The sequence below is a fragment of the Rissa tridactyla genome, chromosome 3 (genome assembly GCF_028500815.1).
Source record: "Rissa tridactyla isolate bRisTri1 chromosome 3, bRisTri1.patW.cur.20221130, whole genome shotgun sequence".
In the NCBI taxonomy this organism is placed as follows: Eukaryota; Metazoa; Chordata; class Aves; order Charadriiformes; family Laridae; genus Rissa; species Rissa tridactyla.
In genome coordinates this window covers 28,594,380-28,621,207 of record NC_071468.1, presented here as the reverse complement: position 1 = coordinate 28,621,207, position 26,828 = coordinate 28,594,380, and the positions used below count along the sequence as shown (strand labels likewise).

At 40.8% G+C, this 26,828-nt stretch overlaps 1 long non-coding RNA gene across 4 annotated transcripts in view; it reads left to right on the top strand.

Moving 5' to 3' along the window:
- The window catches only part of LOC128907448 (uncharacterized), a 54,239-nt gene extending 31,543 nt beyond the window's left edge, over positions 1-22,696 (top strand). For 2 of the 4 annotated variants that reach the window (XR_008465611.1, XR_008465608.1), the window contains exons 2-7: positions 13,572-13,663; positions 14,267-14,366; positions 15,429-15,590; positions 16,926-17,063; positions 17,874-18,224; positions 18,940-22,314. This is a non-coding gene — a long non-coding RNA (uncharacterized LOC128907448). Of the gene's footprint in view, positions 1-13,571; positions 13,664-14,266; positions 14,367-15,428; positions 15,591-16,925; positions 17,064-17,873; positions 18,225-18,939; positions 22,315-22,339; positions 22,447-22,630 lie in introns of those variants that run through there. The other 2 variants (XR_008465609.1, XR_008465610.1) reach the window with 2 other exon arrangements.
- The last annotated feature ends 4,132 nt before the right edge of the window (positions 22,697-26,828 follow it).

Here is a 26,828-nt window from a genome sequence, read left to right as displayed (position 1 = left end):
GAGGACATCAGTTTGTGTGACTTTAGGACAGTAGCAATCCATGCAAACAGCCTCAATAAGCAAAAGAGATGAAGCCAACAAAGAATGTGTGTGATATAGACCCTGGCTGAGGGCACTAATTTTCTCTAAATAAGTAGTTCCTAATTCAGAACTTTGTTGCCCACAGATGCTGCCTCCCACTCACATTTTATGTGACTGTCTAAAAGACACAATTGTCCAGTAACTGGTTGCAGCAACCCTAAGTACTCTCTAGAAGCCTAATTTCCAGCAAGTCCCCGATCTTCTTGTGGTGCTCTAAAGTGGTTTAAGCTGCACTAGAATAGCCTAAGCTCTGTGGATGTGTATTTATTTTTACTCACTGGTGTTTTGGGGTAAATGCCACATCAGAGTGTTTTTATTATCAAGTTCCTGTTCCTGCACAATGCAGCTGTACCTATTCTAAACTCCTTCATCAAAGGGGACCATTTCCTTTTTTCTTTATCTCAGATCAGTTTACCGACAGCAGTTGTCCCTGGCTTCCTTAAGCTTGCCCTGCATAAAAGCTTTTTAAAGTCCTCCCTGCATCCTTTCTTTCCTTAGCACATACTTAGAAATGTGCGTGTATACATATAAATGTGCGCACACACACGTGCCTATGCATATTTTAATCTGTTTCTGCTTCAGTCCTGCAGCCTTGTGCATGGTCAGACTGGCAAAGGACTCATGGAAAAGGTTACTGCCAGAAAGCAGCGAAGCACACGCTTCCTCGTGCACTTCAGGTGCTTCCAAATGGTTTTAATGCCGTCTTTATTTTATAAGATGGTTCAAATTTCTGAACTCTGTGATAATACCATGCAGACAAATGTGCACAAAGGTCAGGACTGATTACTTTTTCACTGTGGTATTGTTTTTGCAGGTGATTTGAGACTCAGTGTTAATACAGGTCATCAAGAGTGAGAGGTTGGTGATGTTGCCTTTTGTGCAATTAAACCCTTGAATGTTGTTCCTGGATTGAGAGTTTATAGAAACCACATGGAAATACTGTTTTTTGTTGTTAAGTAAATTCTGGGTCGCAAACTTTTTTTCATTATCAAACATTATTTGAGTTAAAAGGAGACCTTGAACTAATGAATGAGTTTGGCTTCTCTAACATGCCTGTGACATTGCTTTCTTTGCACCACAGACCCCTGTGAAGTGCCACCATCACCATTTTTGTAGAGGCTGGAACATGATAGAGAGGACCCATAGGTCCAACTCATCACCTCCAAAATGACAAAGGAGAGAATTACTAGCTTATATAGAAATATGATGCTTGAAATAGGGCTTTTGCATCTGTGTTGTTTTGTTCCTTGTGAAATTTTTTCATATTAGCTATGGTTGGGTACAGCCTAGATGCCCAGCCCTGTGAGACGCTGAGAGATGGTGAGAGACAGTAGTACAGAAGTTCTTTGCTTACTGAGGATGTCAGGAAATCATGCAAGATGAAACTCACAGTATTTTCTTTTTGCTCCAAAAGGGAGCGAAAGTGATCTTTGATCCAGCGGTAGGCATAAAGATATACTTAAGTATTGGGTAGAGGGGAGTCTAACTTATGATGTTTAGTAAACGATAACTTTGCATATTGAAAAGATAACGAGAAATTACAGTAGAGAGATCTGGCAACAACCAGGGTGGTAGAGAAGCAGAATTGGAGCTAACTTTGGATCCAGAACAAAACTAGCCAACCAGAAAAGCATTTGCAGAGATAAGTTGCTTACCAGGGTTCAAGAGAGATTGGTGCTGAAAAGTCCCCCTCTGTTTAGATGCCGCCACAGTTAGAATGGCAGAAATACATCAATGCTGCTGACCATGCTCAGACTGCGGGTGACAGACACTTCTCTGAATCTCAAGTATAGAAGTATTAGTACCACGTATTACCAGCAATGACTGGTAGAAAACTTCTAAACCTATCTTGGCTTCACTGAAAAATCAGAACAGTCTGTTTCCTGCTGGATCAGACAGTTTCTCTGTAAGGAAGCAAAGAAGTACTGAAATAATGTAGGACATGACATCTTCCTGCTCCCATTAGCATTTACCGTTGTCCTTAGTCTCAATTTGTGTCCCCTAGTAGAATAAATCTCATTTTGGAGTCCAATACAGGGAGGGAGTGGTAGGATGGGATCCTTGTAATCTTTTTCTCATTATGGGCTACACTGTGGCCAGTGTTGTTACCTTTTCCTCTCCTTTGCCTGCTGAAGAAATTCAGTTCTGTATGAATATTCTTGATTGTGTCCTGCTGTTATTGCTGTACCTCCACAGTTTCAGTTATTCTCTGTTCCTTTTTATCAAAGGCAAAAGTGCTACTCAAACCTTTTTTGCTTCTACAGTCTCCCTGGTTTCTCCTGCTGTAACTCTACAGCTGAAGGTTTTTTCCCCGCTTTTCTGTCTCTAGACTGTGAAGCTGGTTTTGTGCAAAAAATAACACCGTGCTACAGCAACAGCCGGCAATAGTGCAGTTGCCCCAGTGCCAAGCTGATAATGCGGTCAGTGCTGAAGTATTTCTACTTTTGTGCTTCGAACTCATTCTTGGAGCTGGTTTCCTGAGCTGTCTCTTTAGCACTGATTTGCTTTGTACTCTGAGCGCAATTGCTCTGTTGGTAAGAGTTTATAGCAACTAGATCTCCATTTTTCCCTAGCACAGGCAAGGCAGCAGTGACGACTGCCTCTCCCTGGTTTTTCCTTGGCAAACTTCCCAGAAAGATGTGTACTTAATTGTAATTAGCTCTCTGTGGTCAGCAGCGGTATCTCAGCTTTTAGTATCTCAACAGTGTCTCTATATTTAACTCTGTATGTGTATAAGGCCTCACCTGCTCTCATGCGGACTAACTCTATTACAATTAAGTTGAATAAACGCAGCAGAAACGATCACATTTATTGTATATATGGCTAATTCCCCTTTCATTTGCTGCTTCATCTACTTGTTGTGACTTCAAATAAAATGAACAAAAAACCCCACACTACTTCCCTTTGGAAAAATAATATCACTTTATGGGGAAGGCTTCCTCGGCACATCTAGGATATTATACTAAAGCTGTTATTGAGTTTTAGGCAGAGAAGCAATTGTCTGTCAAAATGCTTCAAAAGAAACCAAGAAATGAGCAGGCCATAAACCCAGGAGCAACACAAGAGTGGGAATATGAGACCTGCAATATGTAACACGAGTCTTTTAGTCTAACCTCCCCCATTTCCACCCTGGTGCTAAATATACTGCTGACGTCCATGCAAGAAAACAAATGCACTGAGCTTGGACATCAGTGTTTTTGGAAGGGCAATCGGCACTGTTAGTTTAGGGTTATTTTAATTTCTGTAAATTGCCTAGATGATACATGAAAAAGAGGCCAAATTCTTGTAATTGTATTTGTGACTGTGGTAGTGAAGTTTGCCAAATATCAGGTCATCTTAATCAAATGTTTAATTTTAAATCTAGCTTTTCATTTTTAAATTATATTTTTTAATATAAATAAAACTGACAGCTTTCAATCCAGGTACATACCATGCTCTCCAGGAACTCCTACACTGGATTTAGAAAAGTGAAATTTGCATTCCAAGTGCATTAATAACTGTTGCAAGGGAAGAAGGTCATTTTATAACATTTAGCTTGCCTGCAGTATTTGTATCAGATAAGTCAGCAGTATGCTAGCCACTGTTGTATTGTATTTTATGCAGCAGGCAGATAACCATCCCTGTGTGTCCTGGAATGAGCCTTTCCCTACTGTTGGTCAGGTGGTATTTTGTTTTTTCTTACCTCTAACTGCAGGGAAACCCAAACAGATTCAGGTTAACTTGAAATGAAATAAAAAATGCAAGTTGTTTGTGTTTTGTTTTTTTTTTTTTGTGTATGTGTAAAAATAGTATGTCGATTTTGAAACATAGTTATCCAGCTTTTCCAGATTTCATGTCTTTCACCCATCACCATCTTTTCTGTCCAGTTTTATAATCATGCTTGGTCATCCCCAAGCTGAATTTTTGGGGAAATATGTGATTTCCCACTTTGTGCTCTTAGACTGTTGATGGAGAACAGAAAGCCCATCCAGTCTTGTAAATGACACCCCTTCAGGATTTCTTCTGAAATAGAAGACAGTGACTTTTGTTTTGAACTTTTATACGTAACTCTGCTTTGTTTTATAATAGCTAACTAGGAATGGTTTCTCTTAAAAACGTTAATACAGCTTTGCAGCAAGCTTTTCAAAATCTCTCTCTGAGTCTCTTTCTGTGACCATCCAATAAATAGTTCAAGTCTTTTTATAGCTTTTTTCCTCAGAATTTTCTAGGTACTCCATTGTTAAATTAAGTGTTTAATCGGTTTTAAAATATTAAATATTGGATACAAGTTGCTTATGAAATCAGGTAGGTTTTGTTAATGTGATTTATTTCAATGTGTTTTGTATAAACAGTAAATTTCACTAAATAATTGTGAATGTCTCACAGATGAGTAATACGTTTTATAGTTTTTTTTTTTTAATAAGACTTAATGTGCTGCCCCAATGCATGTGGTTTCTTAATGCCTGAATCTGATCACAGGGGTAAGGACTGGTATGTGCCACGTCAGACACGGTGGGTCATGGCTTGGTTTGTGGGAGCACCTCCATCAGGTTGTGCCTCTCTGTGCCCCCTTCTCTCCAGGGGCACATTCTCAAGTGGCAATGGAAGAACTGGGGCATCAGCTTTCCAGTGGAGCATCCCACTCCCTGTCCTCTCTGGGGGACAGTCACCGCTGTTCAGGGATCTCCCCAGAGGCTGTCACCTCTGAGGGGATTACAGAGCTGTGTACTAGCGGTGTCTGGCGTGTTGGGATCCCAGCTTCAGAGGGAGGAAGCAATGCTGCCCTGGAGATACACGAGAGCAGCATTGCTGCTGTGCAGATTAGGAGGCGGCGATTAGAAGTATAAGTTTCTTGTGTGTCATACCAGATAGGCTCTATAAAGTCTGGGAAGTGCTGCTTTTTTTGCTGATTTTTCCATTCTAGGCCCTACAGCAAGCTGGCTGACTTCAGAGAATCACCTCATGATTCTGAGTTGCAGTTTCTCCATCTACAAAACCAGGGGTTAGGATCAAAGTATCTTGAGACAGTGGGATGAAAAGAACCATGATTATTCTGATATTAACAGCGAGCAGTATAATCATAAAGGGAGATTCTATGGTCTTACATTCGGAAAGAATCAAATGCTGTGAAACTAGTGGAATTGTAACAATAGCATAAGGAATGCTGGTAAAATACCAGCATGACATGGCTTGAGTTAGAAATATTATATTTTTTGCCACATGTTAGGAACCACTAACCCTGGTGGCTACTGTAACTGATTAAGAATTGTATGGGAGTCTGTTTTCAATATCTGTGATTTAAAAATACCTTGGAATGTAAAACTGGGAAAGAAAATATATTTCCTGAAATCTGCCTCAATGCCGTTTTGTCACTGTCTAATTTCTGGGTTCTTCTGTGGTTTTTTTTTATATTTTATTTAAAAAATTACTATTTTATACACTGTTTCTTCCTTTTCCAGAAAAACTCACATTTATCAGAGGTCACAGGCTGAAAATCGACTGTGTATATACATGATTTGTGTTTTTCAGAGGCAATGTTAAGCATTTCAGGGAGAAGAATGTATTAGTCTTCCTGATTTCTGTAAAATAAAATAGTAAGGAAACTTGAAATGTTTTCTGGATGCCTCTGTCATACCTATTGATTAAAAAAAAAAAAAAATTTCCTTAAATATTTGACCATTATAGCTGAAAGGATCTGATGAAACACACCAGATTTTTTACAGTTCCTATGGTCTCTACTTAGAGTGCATTAAGCACTTAAACTCTGACTAAGCTCAATTGGATGCTTAAAAATAAGCATTATCTTCCATTTTATAATAAGAAAATGAAAACTGTAGAGCTACAAGTATCGTCATGGCCACTTTTCATGATAAACAACTCAAACAGCTTTAACTCACTGATAGTATCATTTCTGCCCCATGGACCTGAAAGCTCAATGAGAAGACTTTCCCATGCTACAGAGAAGAACAGGGTATCAACAGTTCTGAGTCCAATTTCTAGCTCTGACACAGATTTCTTTTGTGGCTTAGAACAAATTATTTCTTCCTCATGTGTTTTAGCTTGCTCACCAGCTATATAAAACCTCTGAGGTGTATATGCTTGCAAAATGCTTTAAAGCAGTGAGGTGAAAGTTTAAAAATTCTTTAAGAAGTTTCTGTGAGGCCTCAGCCTGCTTCTGCAGTTGTCAGTGGAAGTTTTACCACAGACTTAATGGTCAGAATTAGGTTTAGACTAAGTTCTGTTAAAACCCCAGCTACAAATAGCTTTGTAAATAAAGTATTGTTGTCAGCAATTGCTTTCATTTAAATTAGTGACTTTATGTGGGTATTCATATTATAACAAGGTTTCTAGTCTCCCTGACACTTCATTCAGATTAGAACTCGAGTCTCCTGAGCTGTGCTAGGAAGGATTCAGGCAATTAATTTAGTTGGCCCAATTATTCTCCTTTCACCCACCTAAAATCATAACTTCCGTCATCTGCAAAGGCATATCAAAAAAGCAGCTTGTGCCTGAAATGTCACCATATTTAACTGGTTTGACCTGGAGGTGGCAAGGTCCAGTGTCCCTGAACCTCAAAAAGCACTGACAGTAGTCCCTTTGGTTAATAAGGGATTCATGCTTTGAAGCCCTCACTGCCCTTAAATATGATATGGAAGTAGGAGCAAGTGCTGTTCAGATACCAGACCATAGGCTATAAGTGACTCAGAGGACTGGCTATCCCAGCTCCAGAGCACTGTAAGCCTCCCAGCAAGGTGTCCTGGTCAGTGAGCAAGGAACAGCATGGTGTACTAGCACCCGTGTCTGCTGCTGAAATTGATACTACTAGGTTGTCCCAGGACATGTTCAGCATCTACATATCTGTCTATGGACTGGTGGTGAGCTGATTGTCTCCTCCTGCTAATTGATCCTTGATCTTCCATGCATCTGTTGGTTTCCTAAGGTGTGTAGTAGGGACCTTGCTGCTTTGGAAGGCTCAGGTGGGTAGTTCATATGGCCACATATAAGAGGGTTGGCAACAGCTGTGCAGATAGTCCCCAGTTGCTTCCTCAAGGTCGCTGTGCTCAACTTCTGTTTTCGTTGAACTCTAGTGAGCCTGCTCTGGAGTGTGTTTCAGTGCTTTGGTACTAGCTGAAAGAGATAGTACCTGAATGACAACATGCATCAGCAGCAGCCCACGAGCCTGAGGTCTTCTGCTGCCTTGCTAACGGTCCTAATGGCCATGCAAACATTTTATGCAGCAATTATTTCAAAGTGGCATACCTCTAGACTGCATGTCAATGAGAACAGTTCCACCAGAGAGCAGGCCTGTGCGTCTGCTTCTATCAAAGACTGCAGTTGCAGGCTCCAGATAGTGAACAAGGTATGTGGCGTCCTACAGCAAGGCAGTGGAAGATGCAAATCTAAATGCAAAAACAGGAATTCCAGCAAGGCAGAACTTTTCTCAATCTCTGACTGAACCTAGTGGCTCTTCAAGCTGGAATGGTTTGTATAGAGTAGTAATGCTTAGCAGCAGATAGATGGAGGCACAACAAATTCTTACAGTTTCAAGAAAACTTTCAAGTGCAGTATTCTGATTTAGGGAATTTTGACCTCAGTGTCAGGAAATTCCCTCATATGGACTTGGTTGCTTAAAAGCTGTATGATTTTAATAATTTTATTTTGGACATCAGAACTTCAAAAGCTGAAATGATGTAAGGTGTTGGAATAAATGTGTATGCAGAGTTTGGTCTTCGTGGCTTTACAGAATTACTCAGACTTCCTTTATTTAACAAAGGAACCACATTTCCCACGTCCTAAAAGCGACTGTCCTATAGTGAAAAGAAGAACTTGGTAATCCTCAGCTTGATGATAGGGGTCAGTGAGATGCAGAAAAAAGTGCTCCTTGAACACACTGACCCAGATGCACAAGCAAGGGTTAAAGGGTTCACAGCTCAGAGGAAAATGGTATAGTGACTAAAAGCTATCTGTCAAACAAGGTCACCTCTGAGGCTATTGAGAGTTTTCTATTCAGTGGCCATAACATTCCTACTCTAAAACAACTTACTCGATTGTCACTACAAGCGATTAATGGCCAGATGAACCAGTTCTTTTATATTTGGAATTGGCTGAGTTACTTTTCATGGTTGGAACTGAACTAGAGAAGTGGTCAAAAATATTTGAATGGTCTTGGCACATTTGGTACTGTGTAGCTACTGACAAAAATGTAAATGATTACATGGTAACTAGAAAGATGCATGCCAGGTTAGTAGTGTAAGAATGTCTTGGCAAATTAGATTAATGACTGCATGGGAGACACTCTGGTAAAGCTCCCGTTAGTCATATGAGCGTGTTTGATGAGAATGTCCGGAAGCTTGAGCAAACACAGTCTGAACCAAGTGCTCATCCTGTTAATAGAAGAGACTCCCAGAGTCATACCATCGTGATCCATCTTTCCGTGTGTGTTCACACATCCTGTTGTCTGATCCATGAAGCTGCAATGACCAATTGGGGCACTTGCAGTCAGTTATTCAAAGACACTTAGGGCAAAGAGGTGTTTAGTGGAATTGCCAGAAGCTACCAGATACTTACTACTTTTGATTTAATGATGATTTTGTGAAAATCCAACCCAGGGCTAGGTCCACCAAAGAACTTCTGCATTCTAATGCACTTACGGAATTTATCCAGAAAAGATGTGCTGTACTGTGTCGAGGAGCATGCCTGGGTACCTTGGGAGGGAATGCACAAAACTCTGCACATACCAATAAAGAAACAGCTAGCAGGTAGGAATTGTTTGGAAGAAAGATAGGACTCAGCTTACTTCACTTTTCTCTGCATGCAGGATGCAGTTCAGCCTCCTTCCTCCCAGGTTCCTCAGCCATAAACTCTTGTTGAGTGACGCAACTTGGCACTGCATGGCCAACATAATCTTCTGTAGCTTCCTAATGTACAAACAGGCCCCCAAAACTCTTCAGACAGTTTTAGGCCCTTCTTCAGCTCCTAAAAGAGTCTCCTTTTCAGCAGCTTTTCAAAGTGCTAATTCGTAGCCCACTGCTCCTTTTCTCACATTGTCTTTACTCCCTCTAAAATAAATCTCTCCTTCCCTGACCCTACTTAACTGTCTTGTAGTGGCTACAGAAACATCAGCCTCCCAATTCAGTGGGATTAACACTGATACTGATCTACTGTTTCATTTCTTTGCTGATTAGAATTAGTCTCTACAACTGTTGTCTCAACGATCGGCATCATTCTTTTTGCAGCACTGATATTTTTCAGCTCTACAAACTCTTACATTTTGTAGCCTGATGAAAGGTCCGTGGAAATATACATAATGAGATGGGAAAACTTCAGTCTTATTGATGGTCATTTATGGTCATATGCTGAAGTACTGTAACTGGTTTTAGATATTTTGTTTAAAAAAAGTTGGCTAAATCTTGAGCTATGTAAGAAGAGTGATGGTAGGTTTGCAAAATAAGACCCACGGTATGATGTAGAGAGAATTAATCATGTTAATTCCAGAAAACTTAAAGTGACCTCTCTTATTGTCCACAATAGAAAAGAAAAGGAAAAGAGATGATATTTGATTACTCTCATTAGTTAACAAGAAAGAAAAAATATGGTCCTCAGCATTGTGAGGGGAAAATTGGGATTATATATCAGGGAAAAGTTTATAAACATAAGGACTCATAGCCAAGGAAACCAGCTGCCAAATGAAGTTTTGGAATCAGCACCACTGAAGATATTCAGGGCTCAGCTAGATGTCCATCTATCAAAAAAGGATAAAGAAATCAGTCCAGCCACAATGTAGGGATAATCCAACACAGTTCCCTGCCAAATTTCTACCCCAAATAGTGTATTATTTAGTTGGAATGGAAAAGGAAAGCACTTTGGCTTGCTAGATCTTTCACTGATATAATCTTAAAAGCACAAATTCTTCTGTCTTTTAAAAAAATTCTTGCTAGTAACCTTTTTTAAAAAAAATTATTTATTGTAACTGGAGCGCCTAGGCTTTGATGTAGTTTCAGACAGAGTGATGGTAGCTTAGACTGTTGTTGCATTTTCTTGAAATAAAAAAAAATCCATTTAGAATAAAAAAATAGCTCTTAGAATGAAAAATTGTTTCACAACATCTTTTCATAGCAATTTTCTGGACATTGTCAGATCACTCATACCAAGCCTGAGGAAAGATTATCAGGAGGATATTTATTCTTTGCATGCTCAATTAGAGGTATGAAGGATGGTAAGGGTGGTTATAATGGCATGGTTAGCTTTTTACCTCTATGTCACGACTTCAAATACAGACCAAGAGGGATATTTCTCATTCATTTCTTCTGAGTTACTGTTCAGGTGGGTGGTAATGTTCTAGTGGGTAGGTAGGTAGCACTCATACAGTACAGTGTTCAAGACTGAATTTAGCTGGCAGGCTAAGACTACTGGTCAACAAGAACTGGGGTTCAGATTTTTAAGGGTATCTAGGCCTTTGAAAGAGTATCTAGGAGTTTGAAAGCATTCACCTTGACCTGAAGTAAATGGAGTTAAGGTACATAGGCTCTTTACAGGAAGCTAAATACACATTTATCTGGAACAATGAACACCTTTAGAATTACAGCCTAGTGCCCTTAACAAACTTTCAATGAAACTCTGTAGCTTTTCAATGCAGCTTCAATAAGCCTCTGATTTCCCCATTGTTTATACCAGCACATACTGTAAAAGAGAAGAGGGATGACAGTTCATTAGCGTTCAAGTACACTGCTGCAAGCATAGTCTCCTTTCACAGCAATGTCTTCCAAAGCCTCAGTCATATGAGAGATAGCAGGCTAGCACAGAGATGAAGCAGATAATACGGTTTTGAAGAGGCAGTTTCAGAAATAGAATTAGCCTTAAATAACAAATGAATCTTCAGACTAATTTAGTGAGTACTGATTTTCTGCAGAAACGTAACACATGGAATTTAATATTTGCAAGCACACTACTGTCCATACCTAGCATTCTCTAACTTAAACTGTAAAAATTAGTGCTAGTTTCTAAGAAATGCTGTAGAGTAGATCAAGGCTAATTCTTTGCAAAAGTTAAGTCTGCCACGTTGTCACTGTGCATTATGAAAATGTGTCACATGATGGAAGGGAAGTATGAATATCTGCTATCTGATATATACAATTGAAAAGGGAAAACACAGAGTGAAATCATCAAGCCACATTAGCCAAAGTGAACAGATAAGAAAGGGTATAACACTGGAATTGTAAACAATCAATCAGAGATTACACCTCTGTGTGGAACTGTGCATGCTTTTTAGGCATGAAAACTGAAATGTTGATAGTAGAAAATAAAAAAAAAAAATCTAGCACTGTTTATCACAGAAAATATTCAAAATACTGTATGGATAGGGCAATAATCATTATGTGTATAAAAATTGCTATTTTTTGTCCCTTGAAACTGGTCTGCAAATGACGCAACTTAAAAGCGAAGAAACTAACTGCCACTGGACTCCAGTCGGGCTCACGTACACATGTGCATTCTGTGCCCCCACACCCAGCTTCTTGCCACAGCTCTGTCGGTGTCACTGACTGTGCCACAGCTCTTGCTGCTGCCCCACCAGCCTGGCCTGGCATCCAGCGCACCCTTCTCAACCACCACAGGAAACAGGTCATGCATGTGCTGCTCATCGCCCGCCTCTGTCTTCCCTTCTGAACGTTTCTGTGAAACCACATGTGCTCCAGTTTGTAAATATGGACATCAGATAAAGCACAAGAAAGCCTCACCACCAGAAGATCTTGCCTTTGAATGTGGCAGAGTCTCCATTTCCCGTGCTCCTTCCCCCTCCACCATTGAGAGAGAAACCACAGTGACAGGAAGAGCACACCATTTCCTCTCGAAGAGACTCATTACTGCTGTCAGTAGCTCACATTTACCCAGATTTTTCTCTTTCAGTGTTGACGCGCTTTCAGCTGCACAAAATATGACACTTAGCTGGACATTTTTAAGTCTCTTAAATAGGACATTTTGGTAGAGGAAACAGTCAAATCAGGTTGCCTCATAACGGGAGCTTTTATAGTTGACCATTCAGGCAGTGCTGCCGACTGCTGAGCTAGCTTGTAGTAAGAATGTGTGAGTTGTGCTATTTTTACTTGCTACTTGTCTAGCACTGGGCTTGTTTGTAATAATTCAGTTATTCTTGCATATACAGGTATATATCTAGCAACAAGAATTTAGAAGAATTTTCTGAGGCTAATAGTAGTCTCACAAGACTTTCATTGAGGAGGGGGAGAGAAAACCTTACTGAAAGAAGCTTTGAATGAACTTCAGAAAAAATGTCCAAAACCACTTGACATTCCTCTCAAAATACTCACGTGTTTGCCTGTGGCGAGCACACTTCATTACCCTTATCATGCCACTTCATAACTTCTTGTTAACTTTTTATATTTTACCCACTCGTCTAGTTCACTGGGTTTTATTCCCTGGTTTTCAGCCACTACCCTTTTCCAGTTTTCACTCTTTCCAGCTTGCACACAGACACCATCTGGCTTTACCCCCGGGGTTTCCTAGACAGGGGCAATCTAGTTAGCCTTGTGAAATCCAAACCCCAGGCAAAACAAAAACTGTACAAAACCTCCCCAAGACAGACTTTCTCACTTCTGTGTGAGGGTCATCTACATTACCCATAGCAACTGTCAGAACAGAAATCACATCTTGAGCAGTAAGTTATCTTCTCAACCAACCTAAACTTTCCCCCAAACTTTTCCTTTCAATTTACTGGAGTTACTACAAGCCTGTTCCAGTCAAGAGAAAGTTTGACCAGTGCGTGTGTAATTACAGAGCTTCAGAGTAGAACATCATGTAAGAAACTGTCTATAAAAATGCCTGGAATAAAGTAGATTGAAAGCAGATTTACTAAAGAAATTAGGAAGTCATTCCAGTGTTCTTTTCTGTTCTAAATAACATAGTGCAAATAAATCTCTGAGGCAAGATTCTGGACAAAGACATTCCTTTGAAAAGAGACCACAAGATTCCTGGTCTTCTTAATGGAGAAAACAGAAAGAATTGGTCTCAGTCTGGGACACTCAAAGTGCTGATCCTTTTGAACAATGTGGACAAGTACAGAATATTGTCCAATGTATTCATCCTTGAGCAGAAATAAACCAAATTTCTCTGTGCTCTGACTGTCTCATAGGAGCTGAAAAAAAATGCCAACACCACCAAACCCTCCCTTTCTTTTTTTATGTTTGCTAGTTTCCAAAGTTTCTGAAGGAATCTATGATTTTCCCTGAGAAATTATGATCTAGTTGCACAGTTCAGTGGTTTGGAGCCGTATATTCTTTTATTTCAGGCTTTGGGAATCAAAAGTCAGTAGGGAACTGCATATCTACAGAGGTGCAATTCCCTACTCCTGGTCACAGAGTGAGGACTGAGGTGAGCTCTCCACAAGAACGCAGCCTTCCCAACTTCAAAACTATAAAGACTTCCATTTTTATTTGTCATTGTTTGTTGTATTTTGTTGTCTCTCCTGACTTAACAGTTACTCCTGTGTGTCTTCACAGGAAGAATGCATATCGCGGTCCTGCTCTGACAGCATAGGCTCAGTGAAATGAAGATGAGGAGCGAGTTTTCTACTGTTGTACATCATAGAAGGGTAAAAATATAATCAGTCGCTTTCTCTGCTTGGCAGTTACAAGATTGGAAAGAAGAGGTGTATGTAATGGTAGTTGGGGACCAATAATACAGATAATATGAGTTCAACCTCGTTAAATGCCCTGTGAAAAGCAGTATACGTTGCTGTCTGCTCTCAATATGACAGAGATGGTATGACATCTGAATGATAAAAGACGGTCAAGTAAGAGGTAGGTGACACATTAGATGTTCTATCTTTGCTTTATAATGTTCCCCAGTGAAAACCACAATTTCACTTTGGTTTAATAAGCATGCCCTGATGACATTGGTAGGTTTCCATTTTGACGTGAGCATAAGAGTAGAAGTAGACTGGCTAACGTTGGCAGGGAGCAGTGTCTGATATTAATTAGGTAGTTAGAATTTTGCATTTTAGAACTGGTTTTTTGTTGCTCTTTGAGCTTTCTTCTAAAATGGTGGTCTCTTCAGTTAACACTGTACAGAGCAAAATCTTGCTGGTTGAAATTCTTGTGTCAGTTAACAAACTCAGTTATTTAGCAACAGTCTTAGAAGGGTGACTTTTAAAGGATATGCGATGTAAATCAGCAACCTCTGTTTTTAATCACAGTGGATGCACAGGTTCCCTTTGAGTCCTAATGAAAGAGTTTGGAGCTGGAGACCACAACATGTTTGAATTAATTTTGGTGTTCATTTTGCAGATTTCCAAGGTATGTAAGATGTGGCTAATAATAATAGCAGGTGTTGTCTGTTTCTCTCAGCATGTGGGATGAAAGTAGTGTGGTCACACAGCTATGCATTATTTACATGGTGTCAACACGTCAGCAAGTGGGATGGCAGAGAGCCAGATTAAATCACTTCTGATTTTACATACAGGACACTGAATAATAACGCTGTGTCACACTTGAGGACACTGGAATCTGGCAAATCAGCAGTAGCTTAATGTGCCAAGCTCATTTGAATGGCTTTACCCAGCCCTGAATGATGAAGGAATCAAAATCATGGGTCAAGGAAACTGTGTATAGTTGGTGTTCTTTTTTTGGTGGGGATTTTTCCCTTTTCTTTTTTTCTTGAAGCAGAAGATGGTATCCAGTAGAGAGATGCTTTTTTTGATCGCTTAGTATAAAGATGCATGGGTCTCTGCCCTCATGCAAGAGTGTCTCTTCCTGAGAATGGGCAACCACCCTGTGGTACCTCTGTTTGCCATTAGTCTTTGTTGTCTCTGGTAAATCTTTTGGTACAATTGCTTTCTTTTATTAGTTTTTTGCAGAAGCTAGTGCAACAGGTCCACAATCTCAAATGGTAAGTGAATTTGTAAGAGGCAATTACATTATTTAGAATGGGTGTTTTAAGGGATTGATGTGTCCCAAGAAAATCTAGGAGTGCTGTTCTCAGCCATTGCTGCTTCTGCACCAGCTCTGACTTCTGTATCACCCCTAGACCTGGTAGAAAACTAACTCAGCAAAATAAAAATCTGAATAGTTTTTTCTTGGTTTAGTAATCCAGTTGGGTTCACTGAGGAGCCACATGAAAACTAGAGAAAGTGGAAGGGAAGGAATGGGTCTGGGTACCAGGGGAGGAAGGATGCACGGAGAAGTGGAGGAGGCAGGACTGTTAGATGAGCAGTTCCCTGCACATAGCAACTGTCTACAACAGTTGAAGGAAAAAAATGTATAATAGAAGTACTGTAAATAGAAGCCTCTGTTATGGGATGTAATTTCAAATATTTTACCCAGTAAAACTGAATGTCACTGTCCTCATCTTATACATAGGATGTGATGCAACTTGTTCGTGGTGGCACACTAAAGGTGGGACTAAAGCAGAAATGGCCTTAACTCCTAATTGAGGACATCGCTTGCTGGCCCTCTGTAATGAGTATCCCTAGGACAGTGAAATCAGACAGCTCCTGAAGTGAGATTTGTTTCATGGGGAAGGTGAGACCCCAGCAGTGCACTCTCCTAGCTAGTGCTCAATGGCATCTTGGCAGTATTGTCTTGTTTCCTGCCATCAGCTCCGACAGGGAATCTTCTTTGCAGATCCTATCCTCAACAGCTTTCTTTATGTCCTTTGCATAGAGCTGAACTCTGTCCTGGATGGGAGCTGAACATTTAGGACAAGAGGAAATGTCCTCAAGTTGTGCCAGGGAAGGTTTAGATTGGATATTAGAAAAAAAATTCTTCACTGAAAGGGTTATCAAGCCTTGGCTGCCCAGGGAAATGGTTGAGTCACCATCCATGGAGGTATTTAAAAGATGTGTAGATGTGGCACTTGGGGACATGGTTTAATGGTGGACTTGGCAGTGTTAGGTTAATGGTTGGACTCAACGATCTTAAAGGTTTTTTGCAATCTAAATGATTCTATGAATTCAGCCATACTGCAAAACCTCACCCCAGAATGGTTAGTGCACAGGGAGGGAGCTGTTAGAAGGTTAAAAGAAGCATCCAAAATACTGGGATTCATTTTACCTTGTCAACATAATACCCTTTTTATGAAACTGGAGCTATGTATGCTCATAAAAACCTTTTGCTTTTTTTATTTTAAAGGATAATGCAACCATTGGAGCCTGTGCACAGTTCTTTCAAGTTAAATGTTTAGTTCAACATTCCACTTCCATTTCCTGGTAGAAAATGTTTTATATGAAAGCAACTTTAACCTTTCAGAAGGGTTCATTTACTGTTACGTTTGGTATCAGCTTTCCAAAAAATGCAGTCTGTATTTGCTGTATTACGGGTTCTGGTTTTAATATTGGTTTAGAAAAAAAGAGTCATATGCCGTAAGTCAGAAATAAAATATTGCGCCAGAATTCTCTCTATACGTGAATTCACCCCGTGAGCGAGTGGCTTAAAGTAAGTCTGCTCACTTAAAGTCAAGACTTGGGCTCAATCTATCCATGAACCAGCTGGTAACAAATAACACATTCAACTCTCGGTCACAGGAAACTGTTAGGTTGCTTTTTTATAGACAACTACAGCCCTACAGCTCCTGAAGCACAAGGGAATATCATAAGGACTTGGAAAGTGTTGAACACCTACCATATGCGCATAAAGAAGGGTAATAAAGATGAAAGGCCTGAACTGAGCTTTAATTCCTATTTTTCTGCTTTTGATTTATCAGCTGCTTCTGCATTGCTGCAATTTTCTGTGGCCTAAAATTAGGTAGAAGATGCTTGAATTGCTTAGTTTGGTCAAATCAGTCAAATGTAGGCTTTCCTCTCTGTCAGTGTAACAGATGATAAACGTAAAACTTTAAAGTACTTTCTTTCTTTTCAGCATTATTGTGCGTTTGTTTCTGAAGTGCGGACTGCTATAACAATCCAATGCAGTGGGCAGTTCCCAGCCATGTGTCACTGTTATGGAGGTGCTGCAGTCATGGTGAGATGGGCACTGAACTGGTAGAGCTGTATCAAGGTAACACTGAACTAGAGCTAGGGCTAACTTGGTTGGGTGCAGGGGCATAAAAACATGGCTGAGCTGCTTTTGGGACCTTAGCAGCTTCTCTGCTTAGTGCTGCAGTATGCTGTAGGGCTATCTCAGCTGTCAGGTTTGCTCAGGAGTCTCTGCACTGTGGTCCATTGCCATGTATGGATGTATTCTGGGAATTACCCTCCCCGGGACTTCTGCCATCAATAAGCACCTCTTACAGAAAAAAGGGCCTTCAGACAGGCCTGGCCATGAGTAAGACAATAAAGGCTAATCCTCTGTGCTGCTGAGCCCCAGCTTCTAATAAAGGACTCAGAACTTGTAAGGGTAAAGCTTCAAAGTAAGTACAGATTTACAGAGGGAGGGCAGATAAGAGGGTTGTAGCCCACCCATTAAGACCACCTGGTCTTAATATATGGTAGCAGTCAGCCTTTGTGCGACACACTCTTTCCATATCCTAACCCTGTTCTAGGGAGTGAGATTTCCAGGAACTTTGCTGGTGATGTACTTGTCAAAGTTGGGTGCACTACAGAGGCTAACTCTCTCATACCTACATAATAGTTTTATCGCCCCTTGAACTCCAGCAGCTAAATCAGACAGTGATGGTGAAGCAGAACCTTAGTAAAATAACATTTATGACATTTAATATCTCTAATCTTTTCTGATGATGAATGCACGTCCAATGCTTTGAAGATGGAAAGGTCTGCAAAAATGCAAACTATTATTTTATCTGGAAATGTGTTTTGTGGCATCCCAAAGAGCATTCACATTTCTTATTCCTTTTTTGTGCATGTGCAGGAGTTCTCATGAATTTTTGGCAATGAGACCATATGGGAATAATTTCATTGTGAGAAGAAGGCTTCCATTCTATCAGGAAAAAAGTCTGCATGGAAATCACAGAAAGCTACAGAAGAAAGTATCAGTCATTGTTTGAAAGCAATGTGGCCTATGGAGATGGAAACCAGAACGTGGATTTGCCTCCAAATTTTATAAGCTTCTAGAAACCCCAATGATGAGAAACAAATGCGAAAAGTTCACAAAAGCAGTGGTCGCTTAAGAAAAAAAATATTCTTAAAGCCCTGTTGCTTTTATGATGAACAGACCTGGCGCGAAGGATATTAATTATCTCAAATACCATCATTTAAACAGGTAGAGCTATTCCCAGTGTTTTTTGGTTGCCACATAGATTAGTGTTACACTCCTCAGTTCCTAACAATGAACTTATCAGTCACTGGAACCAATTATTAAGTGGAACAGTGAGCTTACCATTTCTCAAAGTCTTCAAACTGAGAGTGGATGGTATGCTTTAGCAAACAATGGAGACACAGATGGGTGAAATTATATGGTTTTACTAAAGAGAAGGCAACATGAGATATTCTACACGGTCCCTTCTAGCCTTAAGAGGTATAGGTCTTTAATTTCACAAATACCATTACAAATACTCCTTAGAAGTAGTGATGACCATAGCACCAATCTGAATCCATCTCCTGATTTGGGGTAGGTTATTCCAAAGTATTTAAAAATATTACAGGCTCTAGTACTGTTTCTACATGTTTCTGTCACTACAAGTCATATTACTAGCATAATTTTACAATATTGGAAATCCCTTTTGGAGGTCTAAAGAGACACTTCCTCTTCCTCAAAGAGCTCAAGGTACTTCAGTTCATGAAAGTGTGTAAACACAAGTAACTATGCATGCTGCTGCTCTTCTACCTGATGTATTTCAGTTATTAAAATCTGAAATAATTAAAATAAGTAAGCTAGATTGACTCAGTGAAATAAATTCCCATGAAGGAAATTATAAGATACTTATAATTATTGTAGACCATTTATAAGCTAAACTTTCATTTTCTCCTCCTTGTAGGGTGATCTGGCTCACTGCTTAGAAGAGAACCTTAAAAGAAGATTCCCTGCCCCCCTCCCGCCATCAGTCCTCCAGTTGAGAACAACTAAACCATTATTTTCCCCACATTTCCAGTGTTTTGGGGCATTGGGCAATGCAGAAACTTAAATTGAGCAGGACAGTTGGAAGTTTGTGAAAGCTGTACCTGACTGAACAGCTAGACATGAAAAGAAATAGTTCTTCAATGTTGAAATGTATTTTTCTTGCTATAAAGAAAGAAGGAATTATGTGACCACGTGCTTGGAAGAAAGACCTTGCCATTTCATGATGGCTCTCAAACATCATCTTTGCAACTCCATTGAGCTGTTTGTCTGATAAAAAACCTGTAGCCTACACTACAAAGGGCTTTGAGTATAGCATATGCTGTTATCAGCAATCACCACAATGGTCACAAAAGGTATTCCTTCAGTATGGTTAAACCGTCTCTTTAATCATAAGACAAAATGACTCCTGTGCCCATATGTCTTCCATGCAGAGAGGCGGGTTTGGCAGCATAGCTATGTCAGTATAGCTGGGATGTCCCAACTAACACTAGAAAATCTGAAAAAAACCGTCATGGTAAAGCTTTTCAACTATTTCAGGGAAAGCTGATGATTTTGTGTCCAGAATGGATATGCAGAATTCCAGAGGCAGATTTTTAGTTACAGAATGGTAGGGTTGGAAGGGGCCACTGGAGATCATCTAGTCCAATCCCCCTGCCAGAGCAGGGTCACCTAGAGCAGGTTGCACAGGAACGTGTCCAGGCGGGTTTTGAATGTCTCCAGAGATGGAGACTCCATCACCTCTCTGGACAGCCTGTTCCAGTGCTCTGCCACCCTCAAAGTAAAGAAGTTCCTCCTCATGTTTAGGTAGAGCTTCCTCTGCTCATGTTTGTGCCCATTACCTCTTGTCCTGTTGCTGAGCACCACTGAAAAGAGCCTGGCCCCATCCTCCTGACACCCACCCTTTAGGTATTTATAAGTGTTGATAAGGTCCCCCCTCAGCCGTCTTTTTTCTAGACTGAAGAGACCCAAATCCCTCAGCCTTTCTTCATGAGAGAGGTGTTCCAGTCCCCTAATCATCTTGGTAGCCCTTTGCTGTACCCTCTCCAGCAGTTCCCTGTCCTTCTTGAACCAGCAAGCCCAGAACTGGACACAGTACTCCAGGTGCGGCCTCACCAAGGCAGAGTAGAGGGGGAGGATGACCTCCCTCGACCTGGTGGCCACACTCTTCTTGATGCGCCCCAGGATGCCATTGGCCTTCTTGGCCACAAGGGCACATTGCTGGCCCATGGTCATCCTGTTGTCCACCAGGATTCCCAGGTCTCTTTCCACTGAGCTGCTTTCCAGCAGGTCAGCCCCCAACCTGTACTGGTGCATGGGGTTATTCCTCCCCAGGTGCAGCCCCCAGCCTGTACTGGTGCATGGGGTTATTCCGCCCCAGGTGCAGCACCCTACACTTGCCCTTGTTGAATTTCATAAGGTTCCTCTTTGCCCAAATCTCCGACCTGTCCAGGTCTCTCTGTATGGCGGCACAGCCTTCTGGTGTGTCAGCCACTCCCCTCAGCTTTGTGTCATCGGCAAACTTGCTGAGGGTGCACTCTATCCCCTCATCCAGGTCATTGATGAATATATTGAACAGCACTGGACCCAGCTGGTTACCCTTGTTTCTGCAAGTGTCTAAAATTCTCTTCATGGCTTACTTCTTCTGTATATGTATGTTGTGCCTAACGAAATATCTCCACTGTCCCTCAGCTGGAGGGCTGTCCGCAAGACACGCTTTACGCAAACCCAGTGTGCCACTCAGATACAACGAAGGGAGCACGATATGAGAGTCTGGAGGAAATTTGATAGCTTGTCATACACAGGCATTCAGATTGCTTTATTAAGCAGCCTTTTCTGGTTTTAAGTTATAACTTGTGCTGATTCAAATAAGTCCAACTTTCTCTTGCTACTCTGTTTTGTGCTCTTGAGAAAAGATGATTGGAAAAGCTGGGTGCTGAAAAAGAGGAGTGGCCTTTGACCACTCTTAAGCTTTTCAAATATATCATCCTTTAAAAAACCAACAACCCAGTTTGTCATAGCAGTTCCAGCATTGACAGTGACTAATCTATTTACCATATAAAGGCTGTAGTAAAATATAGATGTGTATGTTTAATACTTTGATTTCATGAATCTACAAGAACAATTTTGGGTTGATTTGGTTGAAGGAACGCCTTGGTTTTAGTCCCCTAAAAACTATCTGTGTAGCTCTCTTCTAAAATGTATAATAATAAAAATAAAAAAAAGGGGGAGGGGAGTAAGAAGCTGCTAAACATTCGAAAGGTTGGAGGTCCAGACTATGATTCCATTTATCAAGGTGGTTCTCAAAAGTAATTTTTGAGCCACACTGCAAGGAAACTGGGAAGAGCTTGAGCTGCTAATCTTCCCTTTGTTATGTAGATATACAGAAAACAGTTTTCTTATCCCGCAAGGATTCTGTTGATTTTGAAATTTTAGGCCTGGCATGGGGCTCAGTGAATATATGAGTGACTTAAGAAACAAACAAACATATTTCATTTTAATGCTGACCTTTTTTTTTTCTTTTTTAACCTTTTAATATAAACTAAATTAAGTTTCAACAGGAGAAGATGTTTTTACCGCAAAACCAAGACCTTTTGTTTTAAAAATGTTGAAATGGCACATTTCTAGAATTTCAAAACCTGTTTTTCCATTTTTTTTTGAGGACAGGAAGCTCTTCTGGGAATAATTTCAGATTTGATGAATTGTCAGTTGTGACCATCTATCTTCTCTATGAAAGCTCTGTTCTCACTCTCAACTCTAAACCCAGGCTTCCAATACTTTCTAAAAGTCTACGGTATGATTGCCTTAGTTAGCTTACTGACGCATTAGAGCGAGACATAGATTTTGGGCAACTATTTTTAACCACTGGTGGGATAAGACAACAGTTGAGAGTGTTGTGATGGTCTTAATTGGGTTCTTCTTCCTCTGCAAGTACTTGAGATTGTAACAGTTCTGTTTTGTGTTTCTGCATTTCACATACAGTTTGATGTCAATTATTGGTTCACAATTTGTAAGCAAGTAGATATGAGTTACATGTATGCTAGAAATTAATTTCATTAACATACTGAGTGGTTTTTTTTCATTACATCTGTCAAGAGGGAATATTTTCCTATAACTGAAGACCATGGTTGTGCTGATGGGACAAAATCTGATGCCTTTAGTGAAGGATTATTAATGAACCCTGCTTTAAGAAGATTGTTATACCGGGAAACAAACACTGCATTTTTTTCACTTTTGATGGCAATATTTGTATATATTTGCATTACCCTAGAAATAAATTCCTTTCATGATTTGACTGAATGGACCATCTGTTCTGCTAGGAAGAAACTAAGGCACAAATTGCCCTGTAACCAGAGGACTCCCTGGCTCTGCTGGCTGGAGATGGAGGAGAATGCCCCACTGGTGGAATGGAAGCACCAAGGGCTGGGTAAGGTCTGCACAAACACTGCCAAATTATTCCAGTAGAAGTCTTTATGTTTCTCTCCTGCATGAGAAGAGAAATACAAGTTGAGGTGTTCAGAGCTCTGAAAAGAGGGGTTTGTTCATTGGGATTGAATAAGGAAGTTGTCCAATACGTGAGAAGGGTTTTCTTCCTTTCTGAACCCAAACAGGTCTTGCACTCAGCAGGCTCTTCCCTTCCCTCCTCCAACCGAGAACTACTGTGTAATGTCTACCGGTTAGTAAATGTATGTTACCTTACATATGAACAAAGTACTGGCATTTTAATAGCTTTAATAGCTCATAATCCTGCTGTTTGGTAATATTTTAAATGTATTTTATTCATAAAATTGTATAATTTACTCCAATATACTTCCATAGGCATCGTTAATGAGTACAGCTTTAGAGTGTCAGGGCCCAGGGGACACCAACAGGCCCCGGTGTCCCTGCTTGGCCCCCAGGGCTCCCCCAGCCTGCCCAGGACCCCATGTCAGCCCCTGGGGCCATCAGACCCTGCCCCAGCGAGGCCGCAGCAGGGATGGTCTCCAGCTCCTTGCCTCCCTGCCCTGCCCAGCCCTGGGCCCTGCCGAGCCAGGCTCACCCGCAGGCCCACAACCCGGCCTGGCCTCGGCCTGTCCCTGTCCCCAGGGAGGTGCCCGATGCCCGGGGCTGGAGCTGCCCCAGTGCCCCCCAGCTGCAGGCTCCTGGCTGGGGCGGTGGGATAGGCCCTGGCTGGTGAGGCCCTGCCCTGATGGACCCCTGGAGAGCCCTCCACCGCTACCAGTACCCCTGCTCCAGGGAGACACCATCCTGCATGGCACCCTGACAGAGAGTTTGTGGTGAGCCCTTGCTACCCACAGTGCGTAGAAATACCTTCATTGTGTCTAGATACAGCAGACGCAGCCTTTTCTAACAATATGTTCCTGTGAAGCAGCATGGGCCTACAGAAGGAAAGGGCTCCTCATGTCAGAAGTGCTGTCCTTCATTCTCAGGAATGAACCACACTTCCGATGAAAGCAGGTATTGGAATCTGCCTTTTATCTTACCGTTGTTGTAGTGCATTCCCTTGAAGTACATGACTTTGGCATGCTGTATGACAATAACGCATCTGGCGCAAAAGTGAAATTTTAAATCATGAGCTTTCTGAAATTAAGTACAGGTTTACACCTTTTCAGACATGAAAACAGCTCTACTGTCTTGTTTCAGGCTTAGCTGAGAAAGAGCTGAGATTTCCTAATGCAGATTTTATCTTTACATAATAGCTTATATCACAAGTTTTTCACCAGAAATGGTGAAGGCCTTGCGGGGGGAAGCCTGGCTTCAGTGGGGCTGCCAGTGCATTTTTCATTCACAGGAAGTTCCAGTGCAACCCATTCTGAAGCTCAGATGGCATTAAGGGATGGCTTTAAGATATATATGCATTGTCAGGGCTCTCTTTCTTTTCTTTCCTTTTTTTTAAAGCAAAGTTTTGAAATTGTAACAAATAATCTAAGGTCCATCCGGAGACTGATTAACACTGTCTCTGGGATCAAGATGTCCTCATTGCTTGACAGCTGAAGGGAAATGCATTTTTGAGTTTGTCAGTATATCCTGCATATTATCAGGGGCACTCTTCTGAGCTGGAGGAATTAGCAGTGGTCTCTGCAAAGCATCAGTACTTCTCTGTAATCCCAGAGCGGGATGGTGCTTCACGATGCATCTTTTTCCAAGAACTAGTTTTGAAAGATGCATCCCATTATCCTTCCAACCTCGGAAACCAGAGGTCTTTTCTATTTTCTGTGCCAAGACCTCCTTCCACCCTTATTGCAAACTGGCAACACACAAAGAGCAGCTAGTGGAATATCCCATTAGCCAAATGCATTACTAAAATTAAACGCCCTACTTGTGTTGTATTAGCCTTCATGTAAAAGAGCACTCTGACTTTCCTCCCTTGCTGTCTGTGCTAATCAGTAGCACTCTTCTGCTATCCAGTTCATTTTGTATTGTTTCAAATCCTAAATTTGAAGCATAACACCAGTGTTATTTTTGGACTGACAGAGCACCAATGCATTGTAGAAGATCAATGGAGACATTCTGGCAGTGGAGTAGGGAGCAACAGGGGCTTGTGGTGCTGCCCTTTGCGCTTGGAGTCAAGGCAGGAGTGGAGGCTTGTGACCGGCGGCAGGACTGCATGCTGCTTTCTGTCAGGCACAAGCAGTTTGCAGTTGAAGGCAGAGGAGACTTGGTTTTTGTGTAACTCTTGAGCACCGTGAAAGTGACTAACTGCTCTTTCATTTTGAAACTGAAAAGGAAGCACATCAGCTTGTGGTTCTGCTGCTAAAATCGTTTGTTTCAATGGCAGTTCTTGCTTCTGAATCTTGATGATCATTTGATTTTGCTGATTGTGAGTTTGGAGCATCTGCAGACTCAGGAAAATTTCAGCAGCTTCTATGTGACATCAGTTTCAATGTCTTTCTTCATGACTATGGGATAAGTACTTCTCTATAAAAAGAAGAACAATGCTTCTTGTGTACAATTATATGGTAATTAAAAAAAAAGGCAATTATTTGGAGGTTAATGGTACTGGCATTTAACTGCATTATCTACTTTGCCTGCTTACAGCTGATTCACGGCAGTGCCCTGAACCTACAGCTGCATAAAATGAGTTGTAGGCACTGTAGTGCATAGAAACCTTTTTGTAAATAATATTGCCTCTGAAAAATCAAATGACTTCTCAGGAGTCTAGTCATAGTACTAAATTTTTACTCTGATAATATTTATGTCTTGAATTCTCACTGTCTGTTGGTTCAGAAGTAGGTTTGGTTTTACTTAAATAGTATATTAAATATGATATAAATACTTATGCATGGGTGTTGTCAATAGGTAATATGCATCCTCAAAATTGAGAATACAATTAAATGATTTTATAGATCAGGAAGGCATATAACATTTTGTAATGTTGATTTAAGTACCAGCTAGAAGAGGGAGCAGTGCTGATAAATACTGTGAATAATTAGGTTTAATTCTTTGCTAGGATAAAACAGAAGCACTGGATTCCAAATAACTTTATATTGGCTGCATTCACTAAGAAATGATGCTCCTGACTATTTCAGGCAATTGAGCAAGCTTACGTATATATACTATAAGCTGAATACAAGCCCTTTCTGTTGTTAGGAAACCATATACTTAATACTTGAAGAAAGACCCAGTCTTTACGTGGGGACTTTTTTTTCTTTCCCACCTTTGGCAGTGCATCTTCTGTACTCCCACACTCAGCTCAGAATAATATTTGCAACTGTTGTTATCCGGACAAAGGTACCTACTGTCATAGATTGGTCCTGACCTGACTTCATTATACCTCAGCTCCTGCCTTCAGCTTAAATTCTTGCAGGAGCAGCTTAGGACTTTGAAGGAACCTGTTGTTTGTAATACAGCTATGAAGTGCAGCATTTCATACTGACTCGCAAGAAGAGAAGATTTATTCTGGACTTAGGAGATGGTACTTTTAGGCATATTTTGGAAAACTGAAGGGAAATAAGTAGCCTTCTACCCCCTTTCCCCTGAAGCAAAGAAATTCGACAGCTGTGAATGTAACAGGCTGAAGCCATTTTGGAGATGGATGTTTAAGTTGTACAGCATGGATGGGAGTCTTTAATAAGTATTCTCTCTTTTTCTTTCATTACATGAGGTTTTGCTTTTCTTGGATCACACAGATTCTTGTAAAAATGTAACAAGCTACTATTCTGAATATGCCAAATAAGAAACAGATGGATCTCTTTAAAGAATAGTCTATCAGTAATATTAAAGGGATCTCATTTTTAGGGACCAGGCACCTCCCTTTCCTCATGCCAGCTTTCTTGGCCAGAACAAAGAGGCTCTTCTAGCAATGACTTGCATATGGCAAAGGAGAAAAAGGAGGTTTTGGTAACTACAAAATAAAGCATGGCATTTTTTCTCTTTTCACAATGTATTTTTAATGTGCTATAAGCTTGGCTATTATGCGCAAGGTTTTCTGTGGTGGACTGATTTAAACACAAGGCTTGACCCTATTGTCAATGTCTCTTTCCCAACACAATTCAACTGGTGTAACTCCATTGCCTCAGTGGAGTTCCTCTGACTTGAACGTGTTCCTCCCTGATTAATACCGTGTAGAGCTACATTCATGTGACTAAGCAAGAGTCTTCTGAATGAAGAAAATTCCAGTTGGTATAGCGTACAATAGGATGTACATAATACTCCTCAGACACCAACTTATGCATTTTAGATTAGAGCTTTACCTCAGGTTCTGTATTATCTTTTTGCTTTAGCCGAAGTGGCCCTGCACTCTCCTGTTCTCTTGCCTTGTGACACCTTTCTCAATAAAGAAAGCCTAGCAGTATCAATGACTAAGTA